Here is an 18024-nt window from a genome sequence, read left to right as displayed (position 1 = left end):
ATGATATTTAATAAATAAAGGTAACAGAGAAAATTTTCTTTATTTTTTTAAAAAAAAGGTCCCCTTTGGACATAATTTAAAATCTGAAACCTTTCAGATTTTTTTTTTTTATAAGTAATAATTTTTCTAAATAATAATAATTTGTAATTATATTATTTGGGCAATTAAAATCTGTCCCTACAACGTAAATATTTCCAATAAGGTAATTTTGATTCCATGAAAATTATCAATTTCGTAATTTCCTTATAATAAAAGCTACTGCTCTATAAATATTTTTATAAATAAGTGCTCTATAAATGCAAAAGCAAAAATGCTTTTAAAAAGTATGATTGTTAAAATGTTGCAGCCTAAGATGTCCAGGAGCGTAGTTCGGCGGGGGGACATCTGTCCCAAGGCGTAGTGTTAAGGGTGCGCCAAATGGATGCTCCCTATTAAATTTTGACAAACGGGAAGGGAGGGGGCAAAATATTCGGTTATCTCCTGGTGCTGAAAACTTTAGCTACGCTTCTGAAAAAAAAAAAAAAAAAAAAAAAAAAATCATATTAAGTATTGGATAAATTTAACAGTTCAAAGTGACATTAAGTATTTCGGCTTGAATACGTTAGTTTAGTTTTTTAAATAACACATACATGCTTAAATAAAAATTCGGTGATAAAAATCTGCAAGTTGGCCATATTTCAAGAATTACCTGAATGGATAAACTTTACTAACATAGAAAAAAATTCCGTTTATATTAGCCCAAAGGGGCGGTAGCCCAGAAGGGCTATTAGTCTCAAAACGGCATTTTGTGGCATTTCACTATAAACAGCGAAACACTTTTTAAATTCTTGCCATCAAATATTATCGACCTATATTATATTTAAAGAAATTAAATAATGAAGAATCTGCATGAATGTATGAATGTTTCTGGCACTGTGAAAAAATGATGGTATCTAGAGTCATAAATAAAATTTTCAATAATGTGGGGATTTTAAACGATGAACAAATTAATTAACGAAAGACATTTTAATTAGACAAACGATTATTACATAAATTTAACATTTAAGAGAATTAAACAAGTAATGATTCGTCAAAGTTCTTTTTGAACAGAAGCAGCGTCTCTGCTTTCACGTCAATCGTCTATCATCTCAAAACGGTAATTTCCCTAATTTTTGCTTGGCGCCTTCGCAGCTCGTAGAGAGAATGACGTCACGGCATCTGGTTTTCATCACAGCTCCAAGCGATCGGCACTACATTTCGGCCATCCGAGGGTGGACTGGCCCTCCAGGACACTGCAAAAAACAAACAAAAAAAAAAAAAACAAAGCAACAAGCAAGAATATACAATAACAGAAATAAGTGTTCGTGAAAAATTTTAAAGCGCCGTCCATTTCTTGAGGAATTCGGCACATGTGGTTGTGCATATGGGCCCCTCATGGCATCCTTCCTTTATTACGTCATAGGTGTTGCCACCCTTAACTTTCGTGATCTTATAAGGTCCAAAATACTTCGCTCTTAATTTTAAGTGTGGTCCGAATTGAGTCCTTTTGATTGCCACTAAGTCACCAACTTTGTACGGCTGTGCTTGTCTTCTTTTGGCATTATATGTCTTTTTATTTTCCTGTTGGACTTGGAAAATTTGCCTCTTGGCTTGCTTTCGTAATTCTTCTCTTTGAGACTCGAATTGAGATTGAAACTCACTTTCTATCAGTTCTTTGAGCTGATCGGTGCCCTTACTGTTCATTTTAGTACCGAAGAGTAATTCGAACGAAGTGGTGTTAATGCTTCTTTGATATGTTAAGCGTTCTCTGAACTTCGTGTGTATGTTTATACCATTCGGTTGGTTTCTTTAAGGACAGTTTCGCTAATACTGATATAATGACTTGGTTGATTCGTTCGACTTGTCCATTTGCTCTCGGCAGGCCTGTGGTGATTAGATGATGTTTAATATCTTCTTTAGCACAGTAGTCAGAAAACTCACTGGATGTGAAAGCCGTTCCTCTATCAGAAATGATCTGACAAGGGCTTCCAAAAATGGCCTTCTGATTCTCTAACTTCGCTATCACCTCGGCTGAGGTCGTAGATTTTGTTGGATAAATCCAAGTAAATTTAGTAAAGGCGTCGACCACTACTAATAGGTGCTTGTAGTTTTTATGGGTACTTTCCAGAGGACCCAAGTGATCTATATGATAAGTATGCAACGGAATGTCATCTTTGAATCGCGGATGTAAAAATCCTTCCTTTTTCCCTGCTTTGCGATTTATTAAGATGCAATGAACGCAATTCGCGATAACGTTTTCTATCTTCTGCCGAAGTTTGGGAATGAAATAGTATTCATCCAGGTGTTTCTCTGTATATTTGATACCGGTGTGCCCTTTCTCGTGAGCATCTTTTATGATTTCAGTCTGCATACTTTCCGGTACGACTATCAATTCTTTACCGTCAATAAACTTGTATAGTACGCCATTTCTATTACAATAATTTTCATAACTTGAGGTTTTCAATAATTCCTTAATGGTTTTTATTTCAGTGTCATTTTCTTGAGCAAGTTTTAATTTAGGTAAGATATTTTCAATAGAAATGCATAAGACGTTTACAGGAGCTCTACTTAGAGCATCTACATGTGGCATTCTAACACCTTTACGATGCTCTATAACATAATCGAATTCCTGTAACAACAGAGCCCAACGAGCAACACGCGTCGCTAAATCTTTTTTTTCCATCGTCCGTTGAAATGCTGAACAGTCCGTCACTATCTTAAATGAAATTCCCAAAAGGTAAACACGGAACCTTTTCAGTGCTTCTACGATCGCGAGGACCTCCAACTCGTAACTTGAGTACTTTTTCTCTGCATCAGAGGTTTTCCTACTCATAAAATAAGTGGGGTGAAAACTGCTATCACCTGGGGGTTTCTGCATTAGAATCGCCCCATATCCTTCTATACTGGCGTCTGTGTGTAGTTCGGTTTCATAATTAGGGTTATAAATTGCAAGTACAGGCTTCTCAGATAGCGCTGATTTCAAACGATTGAATGCGATCTTTTGTTCTTCACCGAATTCGAACTTATTACCCTTTTTTAGCAGGTCGCTAAGTGGCTTGGCAATTATAGAGTATTTATTAATAAATTTTCTGAAATACCCTGTCAGCCCAAGAAAACTTTGGATCTGTTTTAAATTAGATGGTTCAGGGAAATTTATAACAGCTTGCGTCTTCAAAGTGGATGGGAAAATTTTACCCTCTTCTATGACATGACCTAAAAAGTCAATTCGTTTCTTTAAGAATTGCGATTTTTTAAAATTTATTTCCAATCCGTATTCACTCGCTAGATTTAAAACTTGACTCAGCCTCTCGATTCCCTCTTCGTATGAGGCGGACAAAATGATGATATCGTCCATGTACGGCAAAACGATGCCATCGTTAACTAACGGTCGGAAAATGGTATTTATGAATCTCTGGAATACAGCTGGTGAGTTACAGAGTCCAAACGGCACTTTCAAAAACTGGTACTGTCCTTCATGCGTAACAAATGATGTGTACTTCCGACTTTCCTTTTCGACGTCCATGTGAAAAAAGCCATTTTTGAGATCAATAGTGCTGAAAATACGTGTTTCTTGAAGGCGGTCTAGGATATCCTCAATCAGGGGAAGGGGAAATCTATCCTTTACGACAACTTTGTTTAAACGACGATAATCAACGCAAACTCTTGGTGTCCCGTCTTTCTTTTTAACGATGACCAATGGGCTGGAATATTCCGAAGAACTCTGTTCTATAATTCCTGACTTTAGCCACTCGGATATTTGGGTTTCAACAATTTTCTTTTCCGCAAACGGTAATCTACGCGGTTGATGCGATACTGGTTCGTTATTTTTAACGCAAATTTTTAACTGTATGTCCGTAGATTTGGTCTTACGTGGCATATAGTTCAAAACTAACTGTTGAACAGTCTCTTTAAAGTAGTTTGGCTTCCTGTGTCTATTAACGCGGTTACATATACATCATTAATTTTTACTTCTTTGGTCAACTTCGAGACTACATCAATATTCACGGTTGATACTTCTGGTTTCGAATTCGTATTTGAGCATTCGAAACTTCGGTGCCCAAATTCTTCACATTTAAAACACTTGACTCCCTTATCTTTATAAACACATTGTTTGGAAATATGACCGCTTTCACCGCAGTTGAAACAGGTTGTATTGCGTTTAATTTCAGGAATTGTTCCTCGACTATCGGTTACGTCACGCTTTGTTTGGTTAACAGAATTTTTTGAGTCATATTTATGTCTAGATTCAATTTTTTGTTTACTTTCAAATTTTGTTTTAGACGTTCGCGACTTTTCTTCATCATCACATATCTGTTGATAAAGCTTCAATTTGTTCTTAAAATCAGTTAATGTTTGTGACCCATACAAGCAAGATTTTTTAAACGCGGAGCCTGGTATACCATCTATACCATATCGTATTAAAGCAACATCTTCAATTTGACCATTTTTAGCAATTCTTTTCATATTTAAAAAATACTCATCAAATGTTTCATTGCTCTTCATTTTTTGTTTTGATAATAACTCATGCAGTTCGGCCGAATTGCAGCTGGACCGGAATTCATCAAGAATGGCATTCTTAAAAATTTGCCATGAGTTCAACTTTGGTTCACTAAGAACAAATAGTTTTGCTTTGCCTGTCATCAGGCATTTAGCAAAAATCAGTTTTTGTAAATCATTTAACTGAAGAATGGTAGCTGCATCTTCAAAACTTTCGACCCAACTACTGACATTTTCGTGGCTTTGGCCATCAAATTGAGCAACAAAAGATTTGATGTCTTCAATAGTAACATTTATACTACAGTTATGAAATACATTCGACTTGTTTTCAATTGTACTAAGAATATTATCATTAGCACATTGGGAAGGAAGTTGTCTCACTGTGGCACCAGAATTGTTTCTTAGTTTCGTTTCATCTCGAACATTATCATCTACTTCATTTTTATCCCCACCATCCACACCCTCTAAATCACTTTCGTTTTCACTTTCTTCTAAAATTACATTATTTTTAAGCAATTCTAAATTATTCAGATAAGAAACAATTCGGGTTGCTAAGTCATCTTGTGCGCCAGAGCTATCAATGCATAAAACATTGGCAATGGAAATTAATTCATAAGCCTGAAAATCTTGTTTGATTTTTTCGAGTTTTTCATTAAGTTCTTTACTATTCTCTGCTAAAGAGAAACCACTAAATTGTCTTAACCTTTTTCGATTATTTCTGTCGCCCACATCGTTAAATATTATTTTGTGTAATAATTTTATATTATGCGCTTTTTCACTTTTCAGGACATCTTCCATTCCCGGCACATCAATTAGAAACATAGTTAATAAAATTGAGAAAATCACTCACTTCATATAATGGTAATCCACGATGTTCCTGGCTCTATAATCCGGAAACAGAAACGAAACAAATTACTTCCATACCATCCAATGGATCACAAATGGTGTCAACAAGAGGCGAGTACAAACAGATTATGTCCGATGGATTTTTGGTAACAATTCACGTCTTGACACTTGACATCCAGTATTATTAAAATTAATTCCAGTCCTTAATAGAGCCGCACACTATTTACTCACTATTACGCAGTTTCAGTTCAGGTAAATCAGCATACATTCCTAGGAGCATGATGAGGTTTTTGTTCGAAACATAGTTGATTATACATCGTAAAACAGTCCAGCACAGCAACAGTTATTCTTCAAAACCGGTAGTAATCCAGGAAAGCAGGTAAAACTACAGTTCATTCGAGTGCTTAATTGCTATCCCACTTCTGAGAAAATTTTTGTGGGGATTTTAAACGATGAACAAATTAATTAACGAAAGACATTTTAATTAGACAAACGATTATTACATAAATTTAACATTTAAGAGAATTAAACAAGTAATGATTCGTCAAAGTTCTTTTTGAACAGAAGCAGCGTCTCTGCTTTCACGTCAATCGTCTATCATCTCAAAACGGTAATTTCCCTAATTTTTGCTTGGCGCCTTCGCAGCTCGTAGAGAGAATGACGTCACGGCATCTGGTTTTCATCACAGCTCCGAGCGATCGGCACTACAATAATGTAATCTCGACTCGAACATGGACACCTGAAACCCCGAATTTGGAATTTGTTTTATTATCTGTTCCACACTCTGTAACACTTTTTAATGCGATCTCCGATTATTGTACTTATATTTGAGAACGTTTTATACTCCTCATGAAAAAATTAAAGAGCAGGAAATTTGACTCCCGTAAAACAAAAATTGACCGGGATGTTTAATTTCAAAATTTGCAATTTTTGTTGTCATTTTCAATTTTCCTTGAGAGATCGATTAATTAAGTTAGAATTATTAGAGGAAATAAGTTTAAATGAAGTGCCGAAAAAAAAAATGTGTACAAATTAATAGGCCCTACAAATAAGTCATGTGGTCCAGGCTGTCTAGGCTTTCTTATCTTTTCTTATCTAATCATTATATCTTATCTCGTTCATTTGGGCTTTTGCAGCTGAGGATGATGGTTCGGTTAAAAACCATCGAAACTAGTTTTGTGAAAATTTGAAAATATAAAGCTGATTTTTGTTGTTTGACTTCTAAAGTTATATGGTGCTCTCATCATTTTTTTTTCTTAATGTATATAACTGATGTAATATAAAAATATTTCGGTCATAAAATATTTTAGTCATAATTTTTGAAAATACTTATCACATATTATTGTAATCAAAGAATGATTTTTTAATGCTATATTTTACGTACCTGTATAATAAATGTGACTGTTTTTTCAGCATTTCGCTAACCTTAATGAGCTATAAAAGAAACAAGTTCATAATTTTCAAAACTAATTCTTACTGACTCTCTTTTTCAGGAATTTTATTGTCAAAAACATTTTATTATTCGAGAATTAAAATTAATAATATGTATGAACCATTTTCAAATCATGAGTCATTATTTGCAATTTCAAATAGTTAATCTCTGTTTTGCTTCACATAACTCGTTTTAATCGTTATTTGATGATAAATGCAATTTAGCAATTTAAATTTCATGAGTTAAAGAGAAGACGTGTAGAGAATATGTATAGCACGCACCGTTCCACATGGCTGTATGTTTATGCGTATATTTAGGAAATAGTTTTCACAAAAATGCACATATTGTGCAATAAATATATGCTGCTCTGAGTATGTCACATATATCTTTATTCATGTAGTTTATTCAATATTTCTTTACTTGGATTTTATCTGAGATTTACACTGTTATTTATTCTCTCCCTTTTTAAATTCTTGTGCGAAGTAAAGGAAGCATTGCAATCGCGAAAAATTTCGGGCATCATATTTCAAAGAGAATATCCATTTTGCCCACACTTGAATCCATTCCAACGAATTTATTGCCTGACACCTGTACGTACGGATAGAATAAGGGACCCTCTTTTTTTCAAAACGGATTGTAAATGGAATCAGATGGGATTTTTTCGTGATGTCTGTAAATGCATACGTATGTGCGTATCTCGTATAACTCAAAAAAGATTAACCGTTGAAATTTGATATACGGGACTGCTATAACACCTAGTTGTGCATCTCCCTTTTTCATTGTAATTGGCCTCAACGAACATATCTAGAACATATGTAAATATCCACCATCTGATCTGAGTACGCACCCCGTGAGCCCTGTTTTCTATTCCTAAATGTTGGTAAATTGTGCAATTTTTTTTGCTTACAAAGTTATTGAATTATGTTGTTCTTATGTTCCGTTTCAAGTTTTTATGCCTTTAATTAATCTGCATGGAATAGTTGTAGAATTATCAACAATTTTAAAGTTGTTTAAGTTCTACTAAGCATAAGGCAGCTGTCACTTGTTTACATTAAAAACTCTTCAGTAGAATAGTGAATTAAGTAAGTTTTTGCTCCAACTTCAGTGTCTTTTTGCTAAGTTGGTCCAAAAGAACTTTCAGTTGTTTGCACTGAAAATTTTGTCTTCCTACCTGCTGACGGATTTGCTTGTTTCTCTATAGAAACTCTAATTTTAATTGCAAAAATTGTTTCTTAACTGTTTTCAACTGTATTTGGTGTTTATGTTTTTCTGTATTTTATAATTTCTAATGAAGATGTTTTGAGTTTTTATGTGTCTGCCTTGCGGCGAAAAGAGAAACGAATTTATTCAATGACAAATATATCTCTGATGAAATTCGAGGAAATAAGTTTATATGAAGTGCAGCATAAAATGTATATAATTTAATAGAACGTACGATGAAGTCATGTTGTGTCCACATCAGACTTTTGCATATGGTGTTTATACACTTATAGAGGTACGGAAATTAATGGCTGGTAAGGGCACGACTTCCTTTGACAGCATCTTGAAGCACCTTATTCAATTCCATTACTAAGTTTTTGCTGTAGGAAGTTCTCGATGGATCAAACAGTATGTAAAAAATACTTGATCATTATCAGCAGCAAAGGATTTAAAATCAATTTTTTTGCCCCTCATTGTTTTTGCACCATTTATGCAAATTCCAATGCAATTTTCTCTTTCTAATCCTTCAGTTTTAAAAAATTCATCAACTTTACTACACAGAAGCTATTTGCACTTAGTTACAATTTTGCTTTGCTTTAAAAAAATCGTCTGCTTGGAAATGGTTTTTAACAGCTATTATATTTTTGAAAGTATAAACTGCAATCTGTTACTTCACAGTTTCGTTCTTTTCAAAATGGTGTTTTTAAAGAAGCGATGGATGAAAGGCTATATTTGTGCTTTTTCCGAAGAAAGCTATTCGTTCCTAATTATTAAAAAACATTGTGAAAGACATAGTTTTCCGATATCTAAAGCTACGATAGGTAACATTGCCAAGAAGAAAGGGAAAAAAAAAAAAAAAAAAAAAAAAAAAACGTCAAAGTTTGGCTTCAAGCGCGAAAATTGTTCCAAGCACATAACCAAGGATAAAACAGAATGTTTCAAATATTGCGAAAGTACGATCTTTAATGTTAATAGAAAATCCGCCAACTAAATGACTTGAAAAATCGTTAAAATGCTCAGTTTCAATTGTAAACAAAGTGATTCATGCTCATTTGAACCTTATAAAGGCGAAAGAACATAATGTGCATCATCGTTCTCCATGACATATCGCTGAACGCTGGAGAATTTTTTATGAGAAACATTTATCCTGACAAAAATGGAAAAAGTTGTCACAATAGATGAATCATGGATGAATTTAAATGATTACAACAAAAATAAATCCATTTATTATCATCAAAGAAGAGAAAAAAAGTCTTAAAACATGGTTAAAAAAATGTAAAGGAAGTTCTTCAAAAGGATTTATGATTCTTGCTGGTTTTTCATATAATGGCAAATTAAAAACAGATGTTATGATTAATCCATATACTATCAGAAACATATTTTATACTCGATTTTCAAATGTGAAATACCTTCTGTTTATATCCACAGTACCATAAGTCAGTACACAAGACAAAGCAAGCAACAACACGTTGAAGTCCACTGTTAATTTCCTGGAAAAAAGTGGTACAAGAACCGGGTATTAACTCATATCCCCTACTTAAATCTCCTTTGTATCACCCATGGATTTTTTTTTTTTTTTCGGTCTTTTAGAAAGCGGATTGTCCAAACGCCGATCTACAAACCTCCTTGGACTTTGAAAAGCTGTTCAAGAGGACTGGTATAAAATACCTCTTCCAGTACTACAAAAGGCTTTGTTTTCTTGGAAATTACGGTGTAGAAAGATAGTGAAGAATAAGGTTATCAAAGAGAACATTTATACACAAAAATTTTTGAGTAAACTATTTCTGCAAATTCAATGAAAATCGTCTAAAAAATATGCGAAGAGCCTTTGTATATGTCTTACACTGTTTTATGTTGTTCCAAAAGATGATAAAATGATAAAATACCAATTATTCATCAGTGTTTTATTTATAAATGTATGATCTTTATTTAATTTGTTTAACCGGTTATTTTAGGTTTGGAATCTTTACTGTCACTTCACTCTTTCTGTTTTCCCGCCATAATGCAAATTAATTCTCCTGTATATACCTGAGGGTTTGAGACTGTTTAAGCTAGTGGAGTGAGTTTTGCCTCTTAAAGGCCACATTACGAAGTTTGCTATTCTAAGATAAGATTTCCCGTTTTCGGCCTTACATTATACTTGGCCATATAAGAATTTACGCCGGTGAAGTTTCTGAGCTAACTTAGAATTAATTTGCTCTTTGTAGCCTTTCACTATTAGGTATTTACTACTTTGCGTTTTCTAAACTGGTTTAACTAAACTGCTGCCGAAAATTAGTTGGGATTTTTTTTTTTTTTTAAATCCCAATTTTCTTCGTAATTTTTTTCGGTTTATATTTCAAAAATGCCTACTATTGACGGAGGGGATAAATTTTTTAGGATTGTCAGTTACTTAGCAACTTTCCTAGCTGTCCTTGAAATGTAAAATTAGATAAGAGGCTAATTCGATAATCTTGGTTATATAATTATCCCGGAAGAACTTGGATGGGCAATGAATCCAATCAAAAGTCCTTTCTTCAATGGTTATTTGTTTGTTACGGATGTAAATGCAAATAAATTAAAAAGAAATACAAAGCAAAATCTGAAAGGATTCAGATTTTAACGGGCGTTAAAAAAGGGGTATGTAAATTTTAGTCCAAAGGGATTTGGATCCCGAAGGACTATTAGTTTCGTTTTGGCATTTTGCGTCGGACTCATAAATGTCGGTTCACTTTTCAAACTGTTGCCACAAAATGTTAGAGTCCTGCATTATATTTGAAGAAATTAAATAATGAAAAATCTACATAAATGTATGTATATTTCTCGTATTGTGATAAAACAACGGTACATAGAGTCATCGAATTTTGAATAACGTAATCGTCCAACGAATATGAGCATGTGGAAGACCAAATTTGAAATTTGAAATTTGTTTTATGATCGATTTTCTATTTTTTAAAACTTTGACGAATTTTTGATTAACAAACTCAAGGATTTCAAAGCGAGCAATGGCAACGTTGTGCAGAAAAAACATTTTTATCTCCAGCGCGTGAGTCTCTGTATCGGAAATTCTAAAGATATGCTCGTTTTAAAACTATTTTGCGATATTGCTGTTGCACTGGATCTTATGGTTTAAGTGCGAGGAACATGATATTTAATAAAGAAAGGTAACACACAAAATGTTAAAAAACGCCCCATTGGACGTAATTTAAAATCTGAAACATTTCAGATTTTTTTAAATTTATTTTTATTTTTTTTTTACACTCTCGCTCCGCTCGTAGTCTACCAGTCTGATGTTGCACTTGTTCCTGCTAACCCATTTCTTTCTGTCTTTTTATTAACCATAATTTTTTTTGGCACTTATGTAAAATTCAACAACAAAATTTCAAAAAATATTAGGAGCAGCCTGTATTTGCAGTATTAAATGTTGGCATACATTTTTACATGTTATGTTTTTTCAGTGTTTTCTCAGTTCATAATATCAATATTCAGTTTTCTTAGAGATGGCTTGTAAAACTCTTTTTTTTTATCTTTAATTATTAACATTTTGCGTGTTAAATTTACTAATCAAATATTTATTAATCAATATTAATAAATATCAAATATTCTTCGCACATCCCCCACATACAATTCAATTCAACAGAAAAATGACAAAATATTTATAAACAACATATCTTTAGAATTTCCGATAGACAGTATCGGTACGCTGGAAATAAAAGTGTTTTTTTTTTTTTCGTACAGTGTTGCTACCGGTCGCTTTCAAATCGTTGATTTTGTTAATCAAAAAATCATTAAAGGTTTAGAAAATAAGAAATAATAAATTCGAAATTCAAAATTCGTGCTTCCAGGTGCACATTCGTGTGAAGGACTCCGTTATACAAAATTAGATGATCCCAGGTACCGTAATTTTTTCACAGTGCGAGAAGCATACATTAATGCATACTGCATTATTTAATTTTCTTGTAAATAATACAAGGCGATAATATGTGATCGCAAGAATTTAAAAAGTAATTCTCCATTTATTGTCGACGACGTAGAATCCCGTTTCGTGACCAGTACCCCATTTGGGTTAATGCCCTTCTGGGCCAAAAATTAGGTTTTCCTATTGGCTGCATTTGCTGACCATGTCTTACTAGCATTTAGCAGTGAAGATTTCTGAACATGACTTTTAGAAGCCTTAAATTTGGCTCCGAGCTCCGGCTGGAATTACGATTTCGATCAAATGCTGGGAAGTTCTGGCGCATCGCTCGTGTGGACTGCGGGTAAATTTAAATCTTCCAACTGTTAACTGTAAAAAATGCCGTTTGATTTTGGATATTATCAAAATATAAACTAAGAAATCTAGAGAGAATAGGTATCAGATAAACACTTAAGAGATAAACTTTTCATTTAAAATATTAGTAACAAGTTTTATTCTGATTAAAACATTAATTATAAAACAGAAACTTCCTTTAAAACATTTGCAGATAAGCTCTGTAAATACAATACTTATGATTCAAGTTAGGAAACCTGATTTAGAAAATATATAAATATATAATTAGTTGTAAACTGTGCCTTTTTAAGCCCGAATGGGATATTAATCTCTAAACGGCATTTTGCTTCGAAGCACTTAAATGCCATGCGTCACTTTTCAAATTGTTGCCACCAAATATTATCGCTCTGCATTATATTAAAAAAATTAAATAATGAAGAATCTTCATAATGTATGGACGTTTCTCGTATTGTGGAAAAACAATGGTACCTAAAGCCATAAAATTTTAAATAAAGTTGTCCTGCATTTAGAAATCAGATTTTTGAATTTCGAATTAGTTTTTTTAGGTACTACAACTGATGACAAACGGAATATCTTCGCTGGTTACATTTTACACTTCATTTTCAAAACAAGTAGCAGCCAATTCTTATCAAATTGATTGTCTTTCAATACTGGTATACAATTACATAGAATTTTTACAAGCCAGTTAAATTTTATGCCCTAAGACCATTCGCGGTAGTCAATTAGGATGCAATCAAATTACTCACCCGAAGGCGAAAATATGTAGAAAAGTCAAAATCAAGGGTTAAATTCGTCAATTCTAATAAGAATATACTGGCGAAGTAAAGCACTGTACATAATTTGATTAAGCTAATTCGTACGAAATGAAATAATTCTTGTACTTAAACTTGTATTCCAAATTAAGATTTAACTTCAAATTAATGTAGATAATTACTGAGAGAATTTTTGTAGCTTAGATGATTTTTGTAGCGTAGATGACGTGGATGAGAAGATTTTTGTAGCGTAGATGACGTGGATGAGATCACTTGGGGTCACGTGATACGAACCGACTAATCAGGATGTTGAACCATGAGAACATAGTAGATTCTTAAATTAATGTCTTTTTACAAATCTGTTGTCTTTATTTATTGGCTTTTTACAAAATTTTAAACCGTATTAAAATGTTTATGCCTTCAAAATAAAAAATTCATAGAACTAACATTTGCTAATATTTTTTATGTGTATACTGTATGTTGTCACCAACAAAGTCTGCTTGGCGAGATTTGCGCCGGCGAAACGAAAAAGTACCTTTTTTTTACTTATTTCATATTTTAAAAACTTTAACACATTTTTAATTAACAAACTCAATGATTTCAAAGCCAGCAGCGGCAGCACTGTACGGAATAAAATTTTATTATCTCCACTCCGCGAGACTGTCTATCGGAAATTCTAAATATAGGCTGTTTTCAAATATTTTGTGATTTTTGCTGCTGTATCGAATTTTATGTGGTGTAAGCTCCAAGAACGTTGCATTTAATAAAGTTAACAACAACAACAACAAAAAAAAAAAGTCAGTTAATAAAAAGACAAAAGAAAATGTTTTGTGAAGCCATTTCATTAAGAAAACTGAATATTGATACTATAAACTGGGAAAAGACTGGGAAAAAAAATGTATGCCAACATTCACCTTCTTTACGTGTGCTGCGCGCCACTGGGCGGCGTGCCAAGCACAGAAATATTCGGTACTATTCGGTTTCGAGGGCCGTAAAAAATCGCCAAACTATTGTTAATGCCAATGCTGCCAAAAATAATTGCGGCAACCCTAATAATTGCGTCAAGAAAGGAAGTATAATAGTAAAATAACTATTTAAGATTGATGTTTTAATTTAGATGAAAGGTTAATTTCATATAATACTTTTTTATTATTATAATTTATATGAAAAAGGCTAAACAGGACTGAATGAAAGCATAAGAGTAAATAACTATTTCAGATCATTATTATAATTTATATAAAAATTACTAAACATAACTGAATGGATGCCTGCATCGCTATTTCACTTCCGACTTATCGCTAAAGCATAATTTCATCTCGTTGGTTGTTCAAACGTAATTTTCTATAATGAATGATGCCTTTTCTTTGAAAATATTCTCGGTAAAGTGTAGAATCGCTCACTTACTTGTTTGCCGCTTATTACAAGGGTAAAAAGCAATTGGATTTTTGTCAATTTTCGTTTACTTTTTAAGTGAACATAGGTCGATGTGTACATAGATAAAGTTAAGGGTGTGCGCAGTGCCATTTTTGTGCAATTCTGGGAATTTTTTTTAAAGTGAAAATAGGTCGATGTGCACATGGATACCGAGTATGTGAAATTCTTAAACACCCGTCAAGCAGTGGGCGATTCTGCACTTTACCCAAAATTCTATTGCCGACTTTTCGTCATGGCAATTCCCATATTGTTAAATCCATAGGATATCAAAAAAGGATTTAAAATCAAAAAATGATTTAAAAATTAAACTAGTATTTCAATGGCGTCTTAACAAATACAGAACTATATAAACTTACTCAATCTGAAATCAGCGCGTACGCTAGATTTGGCGCGCTGTTAAATGGGCGCGTTTGCTAGATTTGGCGCTTTTGCGCATACATTTTCGCTGCAATTTTTTTACGGCCCTCGAAACCGAATAGTACCAAATATTTGAATTTTATAAAACACTTAACGCTGCATCGGGAATTCAAAACGTATACTGCTACACTTCTTTTAATTTTTTTGTAATTTTGCTGTTGAACTGTATATGGCGCAAGTGCGGAGAAATTAATGTTTAATTATAAAGCTAAAAAGACAAAATAAATAAATAAATAAATAAATAAATGTAATTTTAGTAGGATTGAGTGTAAAAGCAGACAGCGTTTGTAGCGAAAGCATACAAATTCCTTTGCACAACCGTTAAAATCTGAAACTTTCCAGAATTTCTCCCCCCTCCTCTTTTTTTCTTTAATGTATAACTAATCTCGCATATATAGACATAAAAATACCAAACATTATGTACTCAAAGATAGCTGGAAATTTTATCCAGTCACGCAGTCAAAACCCACACAACCTTAAAGTTTATCCAGCAGCGACACAGATAAGACTAGTTTAATGAATCAGGTTTCTGTGTTCCCATGTGGTCTAGAGGTTAGGATTTCTGGCTCTCACCCAGGCGGCTCGGGTTCGATTCCCGGCATGGGAAGTGGGTTCCATGGTGTAATGGTTAGCACTCTGGACTTTGAATCCAGCGATCCGAGTTCAAATCTCGGTGGAAGCTACCTTTTTCTTTACCGGACGAATTTTATCTACTTATTAAAATTTAGACTTAAGTATTAAAATATTTGCGAACTTTTAAAATTAATAACTGAATAATTAATATTAGCATTAAAGCAGCATGCATGTGAACACACTTTTAGAATATTATAAAAATAAAGTTAAGAGTGAATAAAGAAATCCAAATTTTTCATTGAGTATGCTTTACGATAACAAATGATTATATGGAACTACACAAAGAAATTCACAGACAAAAGGTATGACAAGTACGTACTTCGTGGTTAGTTTTCGAGAAATTTATTTGGGACAAAACCTCAAAATTCTTAGGAAACTGGACTGATTGATTCATTCTCATTTACCATGAACTTCATGCTAAACACCATTTTATAAATGAAGGCACCTCAATTCGCTATTTATTTCAGTTCCCTTATACTCGGTTTCCACAAACGTCTTTATTCTGCTTTTATTTTCCTAAACCGCTAGTCGCAAGCATGTAATTCTACTTACAAAACGCTAAAAAATGACGCAAAGATTCATGTTTTGCATTTTTAAATTAAAAAAACATTCCGACCTTTATATCCCCCCACCGTACTCGAGGAGACTTAATACTCGTTATAAACAATTGAACAGGAAAAGTTTGATTCCTGTATATTAAAAATGATCGAGATCTTAAATATTAAAAATCGAAAATTATATTTTTCGGCCGTACATAAATTGAAGAGCGAAATGTCTTCATTTGTAAGTAACTAAAAAAAAAAAAAAAAAAAAAAAAAAAAATCGTTTAATTATTTTTTAATTAAAAAAAATCTGCCATGGACACCACGTGACTTTACAGCCTATTAAATTATACATATTTTCTGCTCCACTTAATCTAAACATATATCCTCGAATTTTATTAGAGATATATTTCTCATTCAATCAATTCATTTCTCACTTTACGGCAAGGCCAAAAATACATAAAAGATCAAAACATCTTCATTAAAAATTGTAAAATACAGAAAAACCTAAAACACAATTTTGTCAATTAAAGTTAAAGTCTGTACACAAAAAGAAGCAGTTCGGCCAAAGGACAGGAAGACAAAATTTTTGATGCATAAAATTGACAGCTAACTTTGGTCTCATTGGGAGAACAGACACTGAAGTTGGTGCTGCTGATAATTCTATAACTATTGTATACAGATTAACTAAAGGCACAACAGCCTTAACCATAATATAATAACAACATAATTCAATCACTTTTAAAGAAAAATGAAAAATTTACACATAAGAATTAAAAACTGGACCCATCTAGCCAGGTAACAGAGTGGCAATATATATACGTCTAGTGGAGGCCGATTAGAACGAAAAAGGGACAACTACATGTTATAGAAGTCCCATATACAAAATTTCAATGTTCTACGGAACTCGTTTTTGTGTTATTCGAGATACATACAAACGTACAGATGTCACGAAAAAAAAAAATCCCCTTTGAATCCATTTTAACTACATTTTACAATCCGTTTTGGAAAAGGAGTCCTTTATTCTGTCCGTACGTACAGATGTCACGTAAAATCATCGTTTCAATTGATTCGAGAGTGGTCAAACGAATATTTTCACTGAAATTTGATACCCGAAATTTTTCGCGATTGCAATACTTCTTTATACGGTACGAGGAAGTAAAAATGCCATTTGATTTTGGCTATTTATCAAAATATAGACTAAGAAATCTAGAGAAAAGGTATGAAATAAAACTCTGACGAGAAAAATATTTTAATTAAAATATTAGTAACTCGGTTTATTTCAATTAAAACATATTTATAAAACAGAAAATTCCTTCGAAAAATTTATAAACAGGCTTTGTAAATAAAATACTTGTGATTCCATGAAGTTAGGAAACATGATTTAAAATTTATAAATTTGAGAAAAATAATTACTTGTGAACTCTGCATTTTTATGATTCATTTCACATATCATATATCAAACATAAAAGTATGTATCCGAAGACAAGCTCGAAATTTGATTCTATTACGAATTCAAAACATATGCTGTCTTAATGTTTGTACAGCGATAACACAGATAAGATGAGTATCGTTGACGTGTTCTCATGTGGTCTAGTGGTTAGGATTCCTGGCTTTCACCCAGGCGGCCCGGGTTCGATTCCCGGCATGGGAAGCGGGTTCCATGGTGTAATGGTTAGCACTTTGGACTTTGAATCCAGCGATCCGAGTTCAAATCTCGGTGGAACCTACCTTTCTTTTTCTTTACCGGACGAATTTAATCTACTTATTAAAATTTAGACTCTCTTGAATGCTAGTATGCATAAAAATATTTGTGAACTTTTAAAATTAATAACTGAATAATTAATATCAAAGCAACATACATGTGAACACACTTTTAGAATACTATTAAAAAAAAATAAAGTCAAGAATGCATAAAGAAATCCAAAGTTTTCATTGTGCTTTAGGATAACAAATGATTATTTGGAGCTACACAAAGAAATTCGCAAGCAAAAGGTATGACAA

The 18024-nt window shown here is 33.0% G+C and overlaps 1 long non-coding RNA gene and 4 other non-coding genes across 5 annotated transcripts; 4 read left to right on the top strand and 1 right to left on the bottom strand.

The window, feature by feature from the left end:
• Positions 1 to 990: 990 nt before the first annotated feature.
• On the bottom strand, positions 991 to 6037 carry LOC146993720 (uncharacterized). The gene is made up of 2 exons (XR_015038250.1): positions 5366 to 6037; positions 991 to 1271 (listed from the first exon to the last, which is right to left on the bottom strand). It is a non-coding gene; the product is annotated as an uncharacterized LOC146993720 (long non-coding RNA).
• Positions 6038 to 15380: 9343 nt separating this feature from the next.
• On the top strand, positions 15381 to 15452 carry TRNAE-CUC (transfer RNA glutamic acid (anticodon CUC)). The gene has a single exon. It is a non-coding gene; the product is annotated as a tRNA-Glu (tRNA).
• Positions 15453 to 15455: 3 nt separating this feature from the next.
• Positions 15456 to 15527, top strand: TRNAQ-UUG (transfer RNA glutamine (anticodon UUG)). The gene has a single exon. It is a non-coding gene; the product is annotated as a tRNA-Gln (tRNA).
• Positions 15528 to 17602: 2075 nt separating this feature from the next.
• TRNAE-UUC (transfer RNA glutamic acid (anticodon UUC)) lies at positions 17603 to 17674 on the top strand. The gene has a single exon. It is a non-coding gene; the product is annotated as a tRNA-Glu (tRNA).
• A 3-nt stretch (positions 17675 to 17677) lies between these two features.
• Positions 17678 to 17749, top strand: TRNAQ-UUG (transfer RNA glutamine (anticodon UUG)). Its single transcript has one exon. It is a non-coding gene; the product is annotated as a tRNA-Gln (tRNA).
• The last annotated feature ends 275 nt before the right edge of the window (positions 17750 to 18024 follow it).

This window comes from Stegodyphus dumicola, chromosome 12, assembly GCF_044657685.1.
Source record: "Stegodyphus dumicola isolate Sdum_Otavi_A_Nest chromosome 12, ASM4465768v1".
Taxonomy (NCBI): domain Eukaryota; kingdom Metazoa; phylum Arthropoda; class Arachnida; order Araneae; family Eresidae; genus Stegodyphus; species Stegodyphus dumicola.
The sequence above is the reverse complement of the archived record's forward strand: the minus strand, read 5'-3'. Positions and strand labels throughout refer to the sequence as shown.